The 19,833-nt window shown below is 39.9% G+C and overlaps 1 long non-coding RNA gene across 1 annotated transcript in view; it reads left to right on the top strand.

Moving 5' to 3' along the window:
- Positions 1-19,833, top strand: part of LOC118697574 (uncharacterized) — a 58,723-nt gene that overhangs the window by 18,864 nt on the left and 20,026 nt on the right. The window contains exons 3-5 of the long non-coding RNA XR_004981784.1: positions 5,298-5,403; positions 11,790-11,964; positions 19,717-19,829. This is a non-coding gene — a long non-coding RNA (uncharacterized LOC118697574). The remainder of the gene's footprint in view (positions 1-5,297; positions 5,404-11,789; positions 11,965-19,716; positions 19,830-19,833) is intronic.

The following is a 19,833-nucleotide window of genomic DNA, read 5'->3' as shown; positions in this document are numbered from 1 at the left end:
GTGGCTTGCCTTCACACTGAAGGAAAGGTCGTGTCCTAATGTTATGCCTTCCTGTTTAAAATGAATGGCTTGTAAATGTTTATCTCAGCTAGAAATGAGAACATGGGCTACATCTGTGCTCTCCAATTCCCCTTGGAGAAACCCTGTGCAGTGAAACAGCTGCATATCCCTTCACGTCCTTCTCTTGTGTTAAACACGCACATCTCTGGCTCCAGCTCTTTGCCAGGTTTCCCCCTGCTCATGTTTGGATTCCAGGTTGAAGCTTGAAGTAGTGTTGTCTGGATTTATAGTGGGTTACATTGTTCTCTCCAGGAAAGAGCGAGCGAAAGGGATCAGCCCAATGCAGACAGACTCACAGTCCATGCAGTGTCATGCAGGGTAGAGTTTCTTTGGTTCTGCCAATAGGTATTGCAGTGTAAAATGTCTGGAGGCTAGTTGGGGCTGCTTCTCTAGAGACAGGACCAAAGTATACAGTATACTGGCTTTCATTTTGCTGTTTTTGGACAGTCAGGGCTGCTTTCCATTTCCTACAATGTTCCAATATAACCAAGGCACATGTGCTCAGTAATGGAGGCTTCTGAGACCTGGGGCTTCTGTAAAAAGGAAAAGAGCAAAGTAGTATTTATACAGTATAATATTTGGATTTGCTAATGGGCTGTGAGGTGGGTGTTATCACGAACTACTGTGTGGCAAGAAAGGTTCCTAAAACACAGATCAGCTTACTCCATCTCCAAATGGTTGCAGATAACACAGTGTTTAGTTTCTAATTAGACCTGTGTTGTGCTAATTCTCGTGAGCAGTGCAAGTGATTGACGTGCTGTATTTCAGTGGCAAGCAGCAGAGCAGCTGAGTGGAGCTCGGTGATGAAGCCAGCATCCAGCTGCTGAGGAAGGCACACTGCTCCCAGAGGCTGATTTGCAGGATGAACACACGCTGATTGGTGTGGCCTTGCTCTGAGGGGAAGGTGGAAATAAAGGCACATAGTCTTCAATTACACTAATGATATTCTGGTCCTAAAAGGATTAGGAAAGAAACATCTAACTGAAAATAAAAGTCCAATGTGTAATAGTTCACAAATCATCTATTTACTTTGGATAGTATTTTTTGCTGTTTTTTTAGGAGAGGATGGACATTATTGTTTTTCCATGCCTCAGTTCCTGTATTTAAAACACAGATGGCTCATCCTAAGTGCTGGTTTCTGTACATGTAAGTAATAAGTGTAAGCTTCAAGGCAGAGCCTTGTGAACTGTTTCTTGATGGAACATGCCAGAGCAGCACAGGCATTTTATGTAACTAAAATTATTTTGCCAGCACTTTCCTTTGTGGCCAGCTCAAGTCAATATGTTTGGTGGTGCAGTTCCACTGTGGATATAAAAATAAAAATATGGATTTCATATAGACAGTCTCATTGGACTAGATTGGGTTACTGTGAAGAACATCTCCTAGCTTAAACCCTCTAGTCAGGTCCAAATCCCTTCGGTCAGATTCTTGATGTAAAGTTTTTCAAATCATCATCATCATTGCGTTCAGCACTAACAAAGGCTGTGTCTGTGACTCTTGGATGTTATTCATGTAGCATTTGATTTTTTCACAGCCTTTAAAGCTCCTGTGAGGCCAAGCAGGGCTGTTCCTTTGCTTTAGGGGCTTTTTGGGCCCCCCATATATGTGTTAAAGGAGAGGGGCTGGCTAAGGAGTGGCATTTTCTCAGGATGATCAAGCTGTGGCTTGCTGCAAATCCCATCTGCCCTCTCCACATGCAGCATTAGAGGCCCTTCCTGGAACAAGCTCCTCGGGGATTTACCTGCGTAGGATTTACCAGTACGGGGTCACTGGAAAGGCAGATGGGACACGTGATGACAGACTTGGACCAGTTGCATTTGGCAGAGAAAACACCTATGGAGTAGGATAGTGACTTTCTGGGTCAGAATTTCTTTTTAAGTGGTATTCTTCGTGGATCTCATCCCCCAGTCAAATAGCAAATATTGTGGTACAAATAGCAGTGGTACCGTGCAGGGCTTAGATTTTCAGAATTGCCAGGTGGGCACTGCAGGCTGCAAAGACTGTGTTTGTGCAAACCCTGTAACAGATAAAGGTATTTGTTCCTGTCTGTGAGCTTCAGCCTACCGGGGATACTTTTTTGCAGGCTGTGTAAGGAAAGGTCAGATTTTGCTTTGTCAGTTGATGTTGGAGTGAATTAAATTAGACTTGAAAGCCACAACAATATTTCAGGTAATAAAACTTAATCTTGAAGTAAGAGTGACACATTTTTCTTCTGCTTGAAAAAGGAAGGTGTAGGGCAACCCAGACTTCTCATACTGTTTTGTCTCTCTCAGAAAATGCAAAAAGAAGGCTCTGGACTTTGTGAGAGCTTTAGGAAACTCAGGAGGAAAATCATGTGGCATAAATGTTCACTTGACCCTATTACAGGCAACATGTTTTAAATATATGAACTTGTAAAGTGCTCATGCTTTTTCATGAGTAAAAATGAGTAAAAAAAATTTTACTGAGTAAAAATGTTCTACTGCTTGCTGTGAAGATGAAACTTATCTTGGACTTCACTGGCAGTGAAACCAGGCTTGCTACAGATCTGTGTTGCAGATTAGGTAATTTACTCATATTTCAGTTATGTGTCTTCCAGTTTTTCTTCCTCCACTGCTCTGTTAAAGTACTGCATCTGCCTGGAGGGCCATAGCCATTGAAAAGGCTTGAAGCACTAAAAAGAGAAATTTCGGGTCCTTTTTCTTAGTCAAACAGTTTTTATGTACCAAGTACAGTATTCTGTGCTGCCCAAGGACATGGATATCATTTGCTATACTTTAAAATAACACAAAAGCCATTCTGGCTCTCCTTGAAGCCAGGGAGAGCATTCCACTTGCTTTCAGTGGGAATTATTAAGCAACCCATGATGCAGTTCCTGTCAGAGCAGGAGAAAACTGAGAGTCCATAGTACCATGTAAATGTGAAATGAAAGAACTTGGTGCCATATCATTTGCACATTTGGGTATTTGGGTTTAGAGGAAGAGTCCCATAAACTTGTTACTCAGGCACTCTCTCATCCAGAGAAATCCAGAGGAAGAGTCCAGAGGAAGAAGTGTGCAACTGCCCTCCAGCCTGGTAGTGCTTTGTCTGAGTGTGTGTTAGAGCATGGGGAAGGAAGTGACCATCTTCTTGTCCTGTGTATTCCCTTCAGTCTGCAGGGTGAAATGTCAGCTGCTGTTTGAGTGTGTAATAATCACCAGTAAATCATAAATCTAGAATAGTTGCTTGTGCAAAGCAGAGCTTGAAATGGAAGAACTCCAAGGAAGACATCTCTTTTTGTAAAGAGAGTTTTTCCCTGGGCTTTCCCTGCCACAAGCCAGCAGAAGTGGCTGCCCCAGATCTGTTCCCTGTGCACCTGCTGCTCACTGTGCCTGAGCAGCCCTGAAAAGGGGAAGCCAGCACTGGGCTGTGTGTGAAGGGGAGTGTATGGGTGAAAGTACCTTGCAGACACCTGCCTCAGCAGCACGGCAGCAAAAAGAAATGTCTCATGTTCCCTCCACATGAGATCAGCCTTAAAATTCTCCAGAACAATGAGGTGTCTCTGCAGCTGTGGAGAGCCTGGGGCCTTGTCTGGCATTCTTGCATTTCTCAGCTTATTCTTGTTGCACCTTGATAGAGCTAAGACTTAATTATTAGATCTTCAACTTTAGACTCCCTGCAGTTACTCAGTGCACAGTTTATCTATAATTTTCCACTCTAGCCCTACAGTTTTCTATAGGGAGATTATATACTTGCAGCTACTGGCAGAATTTGCCTACCAGGAAGAGACATGGTTTTGAGCTCCATGGGATGTTACTGATGTGTAAATCATTTCATCTCATCCAAATAGTGGCCACTCTGTCCCTTTTTCACAATATACCTTGCCTTAATGTTTTAAAACAATGGGTGATTTTGGGTGATCAGGTTCAGCAGTCTTCAGAGGGACCCAAAATCTTTAGAAATTGCTGTTAGGGAAGATTATATCTTCTAAAATCAAATTGCCCTGAGTTTCAACAATTTCAGGCTTGCATCAATATTCATAAGAGACCCAAGCTCAGCGATATTTAATGAAATACCTTTATGGGAAGTACTTTACATGCACAGTAAATGCATTTTTGAACCTGTTTGAAATGCATGTGTAGAGTCTTATGTTCAGAGAAAGGCAAAAACCTAGCAAACAGAATTGTTTGAAACTGGGAACGAGTGTGTGGGTCTTCTGCTACTGGATCTGGATTTTAATTAGACCTCTGTGCTGCTGTCTGACCTGTAATGAGGTGACACATCAATCTGCCGTGCAGACATCAGGACAGAATGGTAAGGAGAGGCAGAGACTGGGAGAACCAGGGCTTGGAGGAGACTTGCACTTATGCCTGATATGGCCCATGGCAGTGTCTGGTTGGTGGGGCTGACTGGAGTTTTGAAAGATGAGCAGAATCAAGGAATATACCAGTACAGGAGAAATGAAGTATACTCTGGGCATTCTGTAACATTTCTCATCCAGCTCTATGTGAAGTTGCAATATATGTGTACTTAGGTTGATTTATCTTCATATTAAAGTCAGTTAACCAACTCTTCCACAAAGGTGGAACACACATTTTCTTACTGGCCTCAAGAGAAAACAATTCTCTGGTGTTCATTCTGATGAGTTTAGAAGAATTTCACAGGGCATTTTCCCACATTCTCTGCTTGTATGGAATGTTGCAGCATCACTTTACTCAATGGAAGCTTATGCCAGTTTTTGTGGCAGGTGATATGGTCTTGATGACAAATCATTTGTCCCCAGTTCCTGAGTAACCAAGAGATGGAAAGTTTTTGTTAGGTTTGGATTGTAGCTTTCCTATAATGTGCACACTCCAGGTGTGTTGGCCAGTGACCTCACAGCCAGTGAGGTGTCTGTGTATGCAGATATTGTAACCCAGCTAAAACAGGTTTCTGGTTCAACTGAAGAAGGGGGGAGCAGGAGAAGGGTTGGCAAAGTAGCCACTAAATCCAGCAAAGCTTCAAGCACTGCCAGTAGTCTTTGAGGGTGGTTCAGTCCAGGAGGTTCAAAACAATTGCTGAAGTAGCAGTGCAAATATTTTCCATCCTTTCCTGTGAAATGACATGGTTTGTTTGCTGTTGCTTGTTTACCTGTTCTGCATGGTATGTTGCATTTATCAGTCAAATAGACTGTAGGGGGGTAACAGTACTTTAATAATGATGTTTTGACTTTTGCTCTGTTTATTCTGTGTTTTCTGACTAAATTCATACTCAGATGACTTTTTCTTCTGCTCTTCCAGCATATCTGTCTCAGGCTGCTCCTAAAAAGAAAAAGAAGTAATCTGACAAAATGAACTCAGAACACACAAAGGGGAACCAGTGGAGACTGATCTGCAAGGTATTCAGGTATTTGCACTTTCATATCCTACACCAGTAACTGGTGCACACACATGGTATGCTCTGCAGTTCTTGTGCTTGTTAACTCACACAAAGTGGGTGAGAAAAATATATAAATAAACAAAAAGTCATGTGAAAGATGAAAGTTATTTAATCAGAATGCCCCTATTCAACTTAAAGATGGAGCCAGGTTTGTAAAGGTAGAGTTGCAGCTCCAAGTTCAACACACATTGATGCTGCTGTCCATCACATCTGTTAGCCAGGTCAGATTTTACCATCTGTTACTGCCCAGTGTACTGATGGCCACCTGAGAAGTGGTGGAGAAAGAGGATCCTTCTCTCTCTGACTTCCACTGGAGCAGAGTGAACAGCCCCTCCTCTGCTGATGGGCTAAGGCACTATGACACTCCTGGTGACCTCAGGAATTAGGTCCTGGGCTAGGCCTACAGTGAGGAAGAAATTAATTGTAGAATCCCAGAGATGCCAGAGGTCCTGTGTCACTTGCCAGGCCTCAGGGATTTTTGTGAGCTTTAGGTTGTGTATATGTCCTGTATACATCTGAAAGAAAATAAGGCTTTTACAGTTCTTCTCAGGGCAGAAATGAGACTTTCCAGTTGAATTTTCTAGATAATAGGAAAATAGATTTTTGTTTTATGAATACATACAGGAGAAAGTAGCACAGCTCTGTTGAGTCTATGTTCCATGACTCTGAAGCAGGGAGAACTCTTGTATGATTCCTTCTCCATGCTCTGTGTGAGCAGGTGGTGACATACATACTATGGATGTGCAAAGTGCCAACTTAATGGCAGCAAGTAATTACACATGTGTTTGTATGATGGTGTAAGTGCAGAGGTTGGCTGTACACAGCTTTGTAGCTGATTAATTGGGGGAAGCAAATGAGCTGCTAATGGGAGTAAAGTTAATGGGAGTAAAGGTAAGAGTTGTGCTTGCCGAGTGCACCAATACCGAGGGGCATTCAGAGAAAACATTTTATTTGTGCAGTCATTGCAGTCTTATGTTATCTCATTGCAATGATTAAGCTGTTATAATTAACTGTTGTTCATAATGAAGTATTTTAAACAAACCAACAAAAGCAGAGGTATTTCCTAAGGGTATATATTTAATGGTTATATCACTGATATGTGAAAAATCATTCTTGTTGAATGCTATGTCATATGTGACTGTCTAAAAAGCAGATGCAAGTAAACAGCAAAGTTGCTGTGGGTATTATTTTAATTCCTGAGTTATCAGCTCTATCAGCTTCCAGATATTTATTCACATTGGTATTTTTTATGTGTCCATTCCCATGGTCTTGGCAGTGTGTTCATAGACACTACTTGTACACTTTCAGATTCTGCTACCAAACTGCTTCTGGGACTTCATGCAGTTTGCTTCATTTAAGAGAACCTCAGATAAGTTATATGAGAAATTGATAGTAAATCCCAGAGTACCAGTTCTGCTGCACATAATGCAGATGTAACACATGGGAGCAGTGAATGATGGTATAGTATATAAGTATTTTGTATTATTAGTACTTTCCCTTTCAGTATTTTTCTTTTTTTTTTTCACTTTTTTTTTACCTTTTTCTTTTCAGCATTGGACCTCCAATGCAAGTAGTTGCTTGCCATGGTGTCCCAAAAAAGTAAAGTCAATGGTGAAAATCTTGGTTTTCTACCAAGTGTTTTAGAACCTTGAGCCAGCTCATTAGCCTTCAGAAACATCCTCAGTCTCACTTTAGAACTACAGTTTTCTCTGTAAGAACAGGAAACTCTTGTCAGAATCTCCTAATGTAGACTTAGAAAAGGCTTTCTGTTCAGCTCTGAAGAGTGATACTGTTTTCTTGTAAGAAGATTAATTGTATCTAAATAATTTAAATTTTTAACCCTTTAAAAATAGGTACACTTGAGATTAAAAAATGTTTTACTGCTCAGTTAAGCAGTTAATTCCCAAGAGTTATCACTGAAAGTCAGGAGAAACAAGCCTTACACCAATTTTATTGACAATAGACGGGAAGAATAGTAGAGAACATTCTATAAACTGAAATTATGGACTCATTCTGTACCCAAAGGTGGTGGTCAAATCAAACATCCAGTATTTTAGATGAGAATTACTAACGTTCCTTAATGTTCTGAAAACTCATCATTATGGGGAAAATAGACTTTGAATTTCAGACTGTGATCGTTCCTCAAAATAAAAAACCTCTAAAAGTCAGTTTTTTTCTAAGAAATTTCAGACTGTATATGATTTGGGTAACTATGACTAACAAGCTATTTTAGATTGGAATTTTTTTTCCTTCTTTGGGGAGAAAATGTACTTAATGCTTTTTGCAAACCCTTCATGTTTCTAACACTACCCTGATAGACTATTTTCTAAACAAGTTACAGGTATAGCAAAGCTACAAGTGATGCTGTGTTTGAGAGATACAGCTTTTAATTTGGTTCTGCTTTCACAGAAGGAGTGCTTCCATTTCACAAATTTCGTGTAATTTTGGGTCCTGAGAAGCTTGCAATCAGTATTTTGTCACAGTCAGTATTTCTAGAAGATGATGTTCCTTTAAAAGGAACTTTTCCTAATAATAAAACTTTGCAAAATTCTCGGAATTTTAAAGTTCCAGAAATTGTGGTTTGTAAGTTTGGTTTCCTTGATAATGTTCAAAACATGAATTAGTTTAGGATTTTTTTCCCTTTCTATTTTTTTTTTCTGAAGGCAGGGCATTCATTGAACCTAAGAAGCATTTATTGAACAGTAATGTGAGGAGGGAGGGAAGAGAGTTTCAGATATGAATTAAGTCTGAGTTATAGTGACTCATAACTGACAACAAAACACCCAAGAAGAGACGTGAGACAGGATGAGATTAAATGAGACAAGCTATGAAAGAAGGGACAGATTTATGACTTATTGGCCTACAGATGGGATGAGAAGATATGAGTGGAGAATGAGATCATCAGGCAGGAGTCTGCTAGGGGAAAAGGAGGGGTTCACAGGACACATCCCAGTAGCCTCCTGTGCATAGTGGGAGGATTGATTTAAGCCACAGGAAAATCAGTGTTAGAAATGATACAAAGATGGGTTAGATCCCAGACCTCAGAGGGGCTAGATTTTTCTCTCCCTACACCTAGAAAAACAAAGACACAACAGTTAGGATGACTCTGAGCCTGCAGCAGTATGTGCAGAGCACACACTCCAAGGGTAGTCTCACCTGGTTAAATCACATTGGCCTCCTTTCAGTGTTACCAATGCAGGGCTCTTTTCAGCAGTTTAGGAAAACTGCTGGATTGCTTAAAATAAAGACGAGAGGCAGAATTTTCACCTTCAATCTAACAATTCAACAGTTTTCTCAATTAAGATTTGCTTTTCATCCCTGGAACTGAAAGCATGTTTCTAAGTAACTACGTCCTTCATGCTAGGCTGCAGCCAAGGCTCTGTGTATGGGTTATAATTGGTGGAATTGATTGCCAAGTGTGTTTGGGTGAATTTTCAGTTGGCCAAATTATAATCCATTTCAAGATTCAGTATCTTAAAGTTCTCACCTAAAAAATGAAAATAAGACCTTGGCTGCTCACAAAGGCCTGTACAAATCTGTGGAGTTGCTGTGTTACCATTGCCATGACCCCTGCCCCTTTTCTAATTTTGTTCTTTGTATCCTCTGCAGAGAGATGAGGAGAATCTGTTTGGAGAAATGCACTGAATTCTGCCCTTTAGCTGAATCTGTAGAATCAGTTGGCAGCCTCTTGAAAGAGACTTTTCTGGTGGAATTTCTTCTTACATCTGATTCTGATAGGAGTGGGGAAGAGGCAAATGTGTGTTGGTCACAGATTCAATCATTTTTGCTCTGTGATTTAGCTAAGAATACTACAGACTTATCTGTGCACGTGTACAGGTTGAATGAAAAGTTATTAAACTTGGTAATGGATCAGTAGAACTTGAGGTGATCAGTAGAGCAGTTCTGATTTGGCTGGAAGTATAAAATTTCATTTGGAATATAAAAGTGAACTGCATTAAAATTTCACAAACCCTCTGTTATTCTTTAACTATATCTGGAGCTATTTAGTTTTGGGTGGAACTGAAGAAATGGATAACTTAAAATTTTAAAATTGTGAAACTTTTTTGCTCAATTTGAGCCAGTGGGCTGAAACAGGATTTGGTTAAGCCTCAGTGTGTAATACTGTGCATTTTGTTTAATTATTGCTGATCATTCTCTCCACAGCAGTGTGCATGGAGTCAGAGTTCCCTTCAGGAAGGGCTGGAACATCTGAGCTTAGTGCTGGGACTCATCCTGCAGCAGGAGGACTGTCCAGCTGCTCAGGCTGGCACCTGTCCTCAGCCCTGTCTGATCCCAAATGCCTAAGGAAGTGTGTAAGGACAAGGAAATTGTAGATCATATTTCAGCTAAGTGATCTCTTGGTGCTCCCCCACCCCAGAGAAACATGCAGTCAGGCATAGTTTATTTCTCATTAGCAACTGAAGTGATTTCTGTTCTGTAAACTTGCCCGACCTCCCTCTGAGCCTTGCAGCCTCCCTTGCAAGGAGTCCTACAGCATAACACACCTGTTGTGAAGAGACACTTTGTTTTTGTTTGTTTTCAAACTATCTCGTGCTAGTTGGAGATGAATCTGACAGTGAAACTAGAAAATCATTTTAAGATTGTATTTTTGAAATGTAATTTGTGTTTAGGCATTAGATTAGTGTGGTGGATGTAGCACAGTTAAGTAATCCAGGACCAGGTTGCCTTGTGAGTGAAATAAGTGTAACCTAAAGGGTCTGTGCTTCAAAAGAAGTTAAGTCTTAGCAGCCAGATCAGTTTTAAACATGGGCATATTTGGTAATAGCAGGAAAACTCCTGATGGGTTCCAGTTAATGAATCATTTGAGCATGCATTTAACTCCTCAGCGCATTAAAGACTGAGTTGTGCTGGGGTACTGAGTCTGGGTGTTACTCTGGAGGTACCTCTCTGTTTGTAAAATTTAATCCTGTTATAACACTTATGGTGGGTTTTTTTGTTTGCTGGATAAACACCATGTGCTTTTGACTTTGCTGTCCTGTGTTGGATAGTGTTTATTTTGTGTAGAGCCCTGGTTCTAATTGGGAGCTAACTGAGATCAACGTGTTCTGGGATGTTTCTGCTTGCCAGTGATAAGAGGGATGAATGGGACAGAGAAGTAATGGGAAGAGAGAGGTAGAGGTGCATAAGGAACCTTGAAATCCAAAGAAGATAGGAAGAACATGGATCCTCAGTCTGTTACATACTGAGACACAAAATCTCCTTGGGGTGGGCTAATAAATACTTCAGTAACTTCAGCTGCCTGAGCCACTGTGTCTACAGACATGGTTCCCCTTCATAGCACCTTCTGTGAAATAAGAACACAGGAAGAGCTTCAAATGGAAAACAATGGGAAGAGAAAATTATTAAAATTACAATTTGCTCACCAGGTTTTGTAGACTAATAAGATTATTCCTGCAAAACCAAATGACCAGCCAAACAAATTAACAAAGTCATAATAATGGAGAGACTGATTTTAACTAAATTGCAGTAGGGTTTTGCTGTCTGTAGGAATTTTTCCTTAGTAGATTTCATTTTGAGAAGGTTTCTTAATGCAAATGGACTTTGCAAATCTTAGTCTGCTGAAACTGAACTGTCTAAGAAGTCAAATCTTCTCTTTTGGCAAAATAAAATAAATATACTGCATTACATGATGTGACATTACATTACATAACATAACATAACAGTGGTATTTCTAAATGAGTAGAGTTCCAGGTTAAAATTCAAGACAAGCTGTGTATAGTAAAACATTTGATCTATTTATATCCTAAATTCCTTAGGAAAAGATTAGGCTTGGGAGAAGACAAAATACCTTTTTTCAATATGACATAATGGGGTACTGAAAGATTAGGGTCACAATGTCAAAAATTCTGAAGTCCTATTTAGACTGCAGGAGAAAAGACTGGACTTTGAAAAATGCTTAGCTGTATATTGGCCCTGAGCTATTCCAAATATCCCATCATAAGAATTGGAGCAGAAACAGGTTGATGCTGTGCTCACTTGAAAACCTGTCACCAGTGGTGTCACTAGCAGTGGAAAATAGAGAAGCTGTTTTGAAAATCTGTTTCACTGCAGGAGATAAACATGGATGCTGACATTTAACCCAGTGTCTAAGCAAAACATCTTTCTGGGTTTTTGTAAGTATTCTTGATAGACAGAGAGTCAAGGGGAAGGAAAGAGAATGAAAAGTCTTCATTAGGATGGAAAGGAATGAGGGCAGCAGGATAGCAGGTGTCAGAAGAAAATGCCGTGGACAGTACATTGATGGCAGTAAAAGATGCAACCCATCAATAGCCATGTCAAAAGTAGCTTGAGGTGCTGGAAGCAGTAAAAAATTGGAATTATTTTTCCCACAGGTGTTGCTGTTGAGCAGAAATTGGAAGGAAACTGTGAGGATCAATAGATTGAGAGAATGGTCCTGTCCATCATCGCAGGAAACCATGAACCTCATCACTGTGGGACAGGAGTGACCAGCAGTGACCAGCTCTGCTGCCTTAGGAGCATCCCCATTAGCTGTACTTTTCAAATAAGGTAAGAAATCAGTTGTCCTGGTTTGGGGCAAATTTGAGAGAAAACTTCCAAAGAAGTTCTTCAGAAAGCAAATTCAAGTGGCCACTCCCCCAACTGGTTTGGGAAAATATTTCTTTGGAGAAAAAAAGTGGAAAAATCTGTTTACTTAACAAGCAGAGCATTCACCAGCACAAAAAAAAAAGAACAATATTAAACAATAAACTCTTGCCAATCTGAAGAGCTGACAAACTCAGCAAGTCCCTCGGTGGGCAGTAGCTCAGCTCACTCAGTCTCTGATCAGTCCCTCCAGCGCTGGAAATGCCTCGGCCCAGGCCCGGCCCGGTGCCCACAGCTGGAGCTGCCGGTGCTCTGCTGGGTGTTCTGTGCAGAGCAGGGTTAAACAGGGCCAGGAGAAACAAAAACCACAGTGCAGGGAACTTCTCTGCCTCAGCTAGCTAAAAACTAACTAAAAAGCAAAGGAGAGCTCTGTCCCACTGTCTGTCCATCCACAGACAACGCAGTCCAGGAGCAGGAAGGAGGAAGTGCTGTTCCTGATAACAAACTCTGCACTTCTTCTCTCCCCCTCTTTGCTCTCAGAACCAGTCTTAAAGGTGCAAAACTTCTTTCTGGGCTAAACAGATTAATGGGGATACAAGCATCATAGAGTCACCCCCAGGACATCAGTTAATATCTGAATTGAATTGGGAAAATATGGTTTTAAATCAAACTGAATGCAGCCTAAGCAAAAAGCCTGAATATAGACTTCTAAAATCAGTGACTTTATGCATTTTCCATATGTCAAATGTACACCCATTTTTCGGACTGATACAGTAGAAGTGTCTTAATACAGAATACTGAACTTATTCTGTCTGTTCGTTTTCTTTCTTGAAGCTGTTTTCTGCATTTCAGACAGGTTAAAATAGAGTGTTTTTCTGGCTCTTGGGACTGACACTCAGCTTGCCTATTACATCTTATGAAAGGCTCTGTCAGGTTTGAAAATCAGAAATTTTCAAATAAAAGCAGTGTCTGGAGAGAGAGGCACAGTTTGCTTTCTTTTTCCAGCCTGTTAATAAGTGAGGAGTGGGAGGTAAAGCAGGATTCACTACAGGATTGGGGGCTACTTTAGTCCTTTCTTTAACTGGAAAGAGGGAAAAAAAATGTTTATTTGTTAGAGAACAGCCTGTGTTTGTATGCACTCAAAATACTGACTGATTTGCTGATGTTACTGACAGACACTGCGTGCATTTAACGTCCTTGGATGAGAATTTGCAGTAATTGTGTTTCCCTTTGTGGAGATAATTAAGGCACCCAGCAGCTGTCTGGCAAACATTAGCACTCTACTACCTGGTCCTAGGGGAGCAGAAGCGAGGCAGGAGTGATTTGACCAAGTGATTGGCAGGACTGGAGTGAGAATTAAACCTTAACCAAGCCCTGCAGCCAAGGCTGAGCACATAGCATTGTCCTTAAAACATCTACAGTTGCTACAAACATCGTGGAATTGTTTAGGTTGGAAAAGACCTCTACGATTGTCAAGTCCAACCATCAAAGGCAGAGGAGAAAGTAGTTTTGTGTGTAGAGACAAAAGATACAGCTGTGCTAAATGCTCTATAAATGCTTAGTAAGAGGAATCCTCATCACAACACTGCTCAGTCTATCTAAACAAAGAGGAATCTCCTGTAAATTTATTTTGAATAGTAAGTTAAGGTAAGCTGTGCCCCAGCTGAGCAATATTTAGACAAGTGTCTTTTCTCCTGAAATCAAAACTGTATATTAGTTAATGGGGACACCTTTTAATTAATTTCTCAAAATGTGTATATTGCATTATTTCACAAAATTATTTAGCTTAGAATCACAGGCTTCCCTAAGCCTCGTGGTTCGTGCAGTATCCTCCTTATCTATAAATAAACAATGTATGACCTTTGTACTCTAGAAGCCTAGTAAAGACCCTGGCAGGACATCACAGAACCTCTTAATATAACTTTCAGCTATTTGTGGGAGTCTGCCTCCGTGTCACTGAGAAGCAGAGTTGGAGGTGACAGTTTAGATTTTGCCTCCTCCTTCCGGAAGCCATTTCAGTCATGCAGGCAGTTATGGATTTTACTGTGCATTTATAGCTTAAGGAGTCATTTCCACTTGGAAATAGTCCTTGGCACAGTGAAGATGGACACAGAGTGCAGGCAAAGGTACAGCTCTGTTACTGCTTTAAGGTACTGAGATTAAATCCATGTTTACCAGGTTTCTGTTTCAGTGAAAATTGCAATAATAAATGTGATTATGTTCAGTTCAGTAAAGATGCAATTTAGAATGTTAAAATATTTATGTTAGCTCTCAAATGCCACCCTAAGTAGGTGTTATGTTAAAATTGCATATTAAAATAAAATACAGATTTCTCTTCCCTACTTAATGTCAGTTACTTTATTTCAATTACTCAAAATATTTTGCAGTTGTTTTTACTTTCCTGTTTTTTTCTGCTTACATAAATCAACTTACAAGTTTAATTAATTTATGCTTATATCCTTCAATATTTAAACTTTTATCTGCTTTGATAATTAAAATCAAGAGCAAAATAAAATTTAAAAGTGTAGAATGCAGGCATAGTGTTTCCACATGGCCAGAATGTTTTCAGGTGTTCATAAATGTTGCACTGTTCTGGTGTGTCATATTAGTATTTGAAGCAAGTATGTGTTCAACTACAGGAAGGCTTTCTTAGGTCTTTTTTTGGGGTGTCAGACCTCCAGTAAGCTGTTTAACATGAGGACTTCTCCAGTGACATTTGCTGAAACACTGTTTGTTGGAGTGCATGTGGCAAAGCAGCCATTTGATTCCAGGTGTCTGAAAAATGCAACAATATTTCAGGTGAAAGCAGTGTAGCAAAGGTGCTGATCTTTTTGTAAAATGAAATTCTATGTATTTTAGACAGAAGTTGTGATTTTTAAGGTTAAACCTGCATTAGTGGTGTGTATTAGTTTGTACATTGTTTAGTTTACATATTCCACCTACATCCTTGTAGCCAGGTGCAGAGTGTTTGTGTCTAGCAAGTGTCTACTCTGAGGATATTTTTATCAACAATTACACAAAGGAAACTGAAATTAAAGACTTCCCCATAGACTTTGTGGATCATCCACTGTTTTGTTGTTGAAATAATGAATGTTCACTGCAAAACTACAAATGGAAAATGAGCTGCCATTAAAAGGGAAATTCAGATGTGTTTCATGGATCCTTTGTTTTTCTTGCTTCCTTCTGATTGCACAAACACTGTATTTTAGGGAGAGTGAGAAGAAATCCTAAGGGCAACTGTCAGAACCAGGACAGAGATTTGGTTTTGTCACTGGTCTCCATGCAAATGGACTTCTCTTTCCATCCTTCCCTGCTGCTGGACCTAAAAATGCATTTTAGAGTGCCAGAACTTGTGGGCTCAGTTATGTGGGTATATGTTGTGAGAATTAGTAGTGCCAGTGGAGCACAGGGTTGATAAATGCTACTATTATTGTACAATTAGGTATTAAATGTTACCTGTATTACCCTCCCAGGACAACACACTGCACTTCAGGGAAGAAACACATAACATGACTTGAAGAAAATGAGAACATGTTTAAACAGAATGTCTCCAGGATAGTCAAGGGAGAGATTAAACTGGAATTCAGATGAAGTCTTTTGTAGGCACATACACTAGTGAGGAATTACCAAAATGGGAGAGCCAAAGGGGGGTGCTTAGCTTACCCTTTTTTTCCCTCAGCAAAATCTGGGAAGTAAAATTTCTAATGTTAATGTGAATATTGAGCCCTATTTTGGTTTGCTTTTAGTTTATTGAAAAATCACAAATTATAAAAAAAATTAAATTATTCCAAGGCTTCTTTTTTTCATCCTGCTGTTGTTGGACAAGGTTTCTTTCAGCAATGTCAAACTGGTTGACTTGCTATAGGAAAAATTGCTGTGAAATAGTGATAAATAAACAAAACCAGAAAGATTTTTATGTGTTTGTTCCCCATTAACTTTTTACAGTGCTGATACTCTCAGTGATTTTTTGTAGTTGTATGAAAACTGTGTCTGTTTGCATGAATATGAGAAGACATGCTTGGTTTAGTTCTGCATATGAAGAAAAGGAACTGCATAAAAAATTTTTCATTCCTCTTGTTAATTCTTGATTGAAATCCATTGAGCATTGTTATTCTTTTGCTGGTAATGCACAGACAAAAGAGCAGACTGTCACCAAAGACAATTCCTTAATTCATATTTCAGAGGATAAAAACAAAGAACAGGTTATTTATTTTGTGGATATGTGTGTGCATAGTTAAATGTATATCTGTTATAATGGGCCAAGGAAAGTGGAAAGGAATCCTTAGTGCTCAAATGGAATGGGAAGGAGAGAGCCAGAACGGAGCTGGCTTTGAGATTTGAGGCAAAGGAAGGCATTTCATGGGGAAAGGATCAGGCTCCTATTGGATTCCCAGTACTGGAGGCATAAAACTTTAATTTCCTTATAGAAGCAGAGCAGTTTGAAGTGATAGGTTTGACAGTGGAAGCTGAATATTGGTGTTCTTTTTAATTTATTATTTATAATTTAAGAAGTTGTTATAATTTATTATATTTTATTTTACCTTCTCTTTAAAACTACTAGTTATTATTTAAAATAATAGAGTAAGGTTTAGAATACGGATTTACACAAATCATTGTGGAAGAAAAATCTGTGAAGCAAAGAAAATAGATTTAGATCAGTCCAATTTGACTTTGTGTGTGTAAGAAGACTTGGGAGCCTAATTTGTACTGATGACAATAAAAATAATTTTGGTGTGGGAAATGTTATGACCCACCTCTGAAGGCCGAGTAACTGAGGTTTTTGTTAATAGATCCCTTGGGGTGGCTTAGAGTGAAATGTGTTTTTAGAGAGATAGACAGCAGGTTTATTTTAGAACCTTTTGGTTGCAATTGCAAGGTTTGTAGCTGTTTTGGTTAGTATCCACAGAAAAGCAGCAATATTAAAGTATAAAGATATCACTTAAGAAAACATACAACGAAAAGAAAGAAAGAAGAAGAAAGGATGAAGTAGGTAGAGGAGAGGAAAGATATCACCATCGATGGATCCAGTGACAAGAGCTGATTGTTGGAATTTCAGTGTCTGTTGGTTGAGGTGATGGTTTCAGTCTTGCTCCATGGAACACAAAGTGCAGTGGGTTCAGTGTTGAGGTGGGAATGCCCAGGTGCCTCCCCAGGGAGCATGGGAAGTGTCACAGTGTCTGATAGAGCACTGTGGGTCACAAACAGTTCTCTGGTGGAAGGCCCTGAAATAAGTCTGGGGGCATTTAAGGGATCTTTGATGGTTTCTGCCACCCTCTAAGACCCTGCCTGCCTATCAGTGCAGTTGAGCAGATGTTTAATGAACTCTATTGTTGAAATGATTTTGTGTGAAAGAGATGAGAGAGAGAGCAAAAGTGGCAAAAGTATTCTGTATCATAGAGGTAAACTCAGCAAGAAACCAGAAATTTTGCACATGTGTGGACACAGGTGAAAAATGCACATATACAGGCCTGTAGCTGTAATGAAGAGGAACATTCCTCTTCAAGAATGAAGAAGAAGAGCTCTTTGCTCTTCATAACCAGACCTTGGGTGTTATCACAGCTGCCACAGCCCAGGCAAGGCTTCTCCTCATGTCCCTGTGCATGGGGCAAGCCTGACATCATGGGGGTGATTCTTTCATTCAACTGTGCATTCTCTGGGCAGTGCTTTGGGGAGTAACAAGGGTTGTGCCTGATCAATGTCTGTGGACACGGTGCTCCCTGAAAACTGCATCATGAATTATACCTGAGAACCTTCCCTCCTTTTTTGCTCCCTTTGACTTGGAGGATAGAATCAGGTGAATTCAGAATTATTTTAATATATTTTAAGCTGCGTCAGAACATTTTTTTTCTGGTGTTTTGGTGAGTACTTGCCCTAGCTTGCCCTAAGACTATTTTATTAATACCACTTTATGTCATTAGAAATTCAGGGATCTAACGAAAGTTATGTTTTGTTGCCATAGCATTACAGAATCACAGAATCCTTTAGGTTGGGAAAGAGCTCTCATATTAAGGGCAACCATTAACTGAACACTGCCAAGGCAACCACTAAAACATGTCCCCATCTGCACACCTTTCAAATCCCTCCAGGAATGGTGACTCCACCACTACCCCAAGCAGCATGTTCCAATGCTTGACAGTCCTTTCCATGAAGAAATTTTTCCTGTTATCCATCCTAAACCTCCCCTGGTACAACTTGATGCTGTTTCCTCTTGTCCTGTCGCTTGTTACTTGAGAGAAGACACCGACCCCTACCTGGCTACTAGCAAGCCCCATAAAAACTCCTTTAATCCTTAAGGAATAATGAGCTTCACCCTTGGCAGGGTGAAAGAACACGTGAATAATGCAGCAGCTGCTGCAGGCTGACAATAAGTTAAAAGCTGGTTCTTGCTTACCAAAATGGAGGCCCATCTCTTCTTGGAATCAGTACATTCTGAAGTTTTAGAAGCAGTAAAGCACAATTCAGATTCCATTATGAGTGTGCTTTCCTTCTGAATTATAAGATACTTTGCCAGTGACAATTTTCAGTTTGGATACTTGTGATGCAAGACTTGGTGACAAAAAAGTCCATTATTATAATGTGTCCTGCTTAATAAGAGTGGGCGCAGTTTCTTGAAGGTAAAACTACCTTCTCAGCAACTTTCTAGCAGAGGAAGATGGTGTGTTCTTACTTTGTTACCAGGATGCTTGCAGTAATTCCAGATACAGCAAACATTATTGCATCCCAAATGGGATTTTACAGCTAAGTGATGTAATCTCGAATGCTCTGTAAAACTCTGGTACAACCTTTGAACAGTCCTGAGGGGCAATTTGGGATTGTTCCCAGATGACAAAGCATAGTGTAACAGGTAGATGATTTTCTCCCACCAGTTAGTCTCTTGCATTCAGTGGATTGAGCTGCTGTAAGGTCCAACAAATTATGTGATGCAAAAAAAAGGATTTTTTTGCATCACATAATTTGTTGGACCTTACAGCAGCTGAGGTTTGCAGTCAGTGTTGAAAGCCCCAAGGAGTAAGTTACACAACTGTTGCAGAGCCCACCAGAATACTGTGTTCTCTATCTCTGACACTGCCATGCAGTGACTGAGATCCATTATCCCAGTATCAGCTCATATGGACTCTTTGGATTTCAGAAAAAATAGTGATCAGAATATTAATGTGTAAATCAAGGCCATGAAGCAAAATGAGATGGGTACTTTGGGTTGCTACGTTGCATTCTGACAGTGTTGTAGCTGACAGGGCTCAGCTACAACAAGCTGAAGGTTTTTGCTTTTAGTAACATATTTGCAGTCAGTATGAAGGTACATGAGCCATGCTGTTCATAAATACAAGTGTGGCATTCTTTCATAAGTTTTTTAAATGGTCACAGTGAAAATCTTGAGAATCATAAATAGAAAATTTTCTAGATTTTTAGGCAGTGATCATATTTTGAACAGCATGCTGCTAAAAACAGGCTCCAGACTTAGCCTTGGACATCAGCTAAACAGTAAGTGTTACCAGGCAGAAGATTTCATAGATGGGACTTTATTTTAAAATTGCCTTCACTTAGGTCCATCTTGTGTGGAATTGTTTGGTACTGGCTTCTGATGGGCAGGATGTTGTCTTTAACAACTCACTGGGATTTTCACATACATCAGTGCTGAAGTTTGACAAGTGCTTGTGTTCCTTGAGGCATGGAGAATAAAAGTAATTCTGAACAAAATTCTGTTCTTTATTGCAGTTTCCCTGATGACATGCAAATCAGAATCTGTTAACCATTGGCTGTTCCAGATATGATGTCAAAGCCAACAAGGGAGACTCGATGTAGTATGACTCAAAAGCAGAAGTATTTTGGTAA

Source organism: Molothrus ater, chromosome 5 (assembly GCF_012460135.2).
Source record: "Molothrus ater isolate BHLD 08-10-18 breed brown headed cowbird chromosome 5, BPBGC_Mater_1.1, whole genome shotgun sequence".
Taxonomy (NCBI): domain Eukaryota; kingdom Metazoa; phylum Chordata; class Aves; order Passeriformes; family Icteridae; genus Molothrus; species Molothrus ater.
The sequence above is the reverse complement of the archived record's forward strand: the minus strand, read 5'-3'. Positions and strand labels throughout refer to the sequence as shown.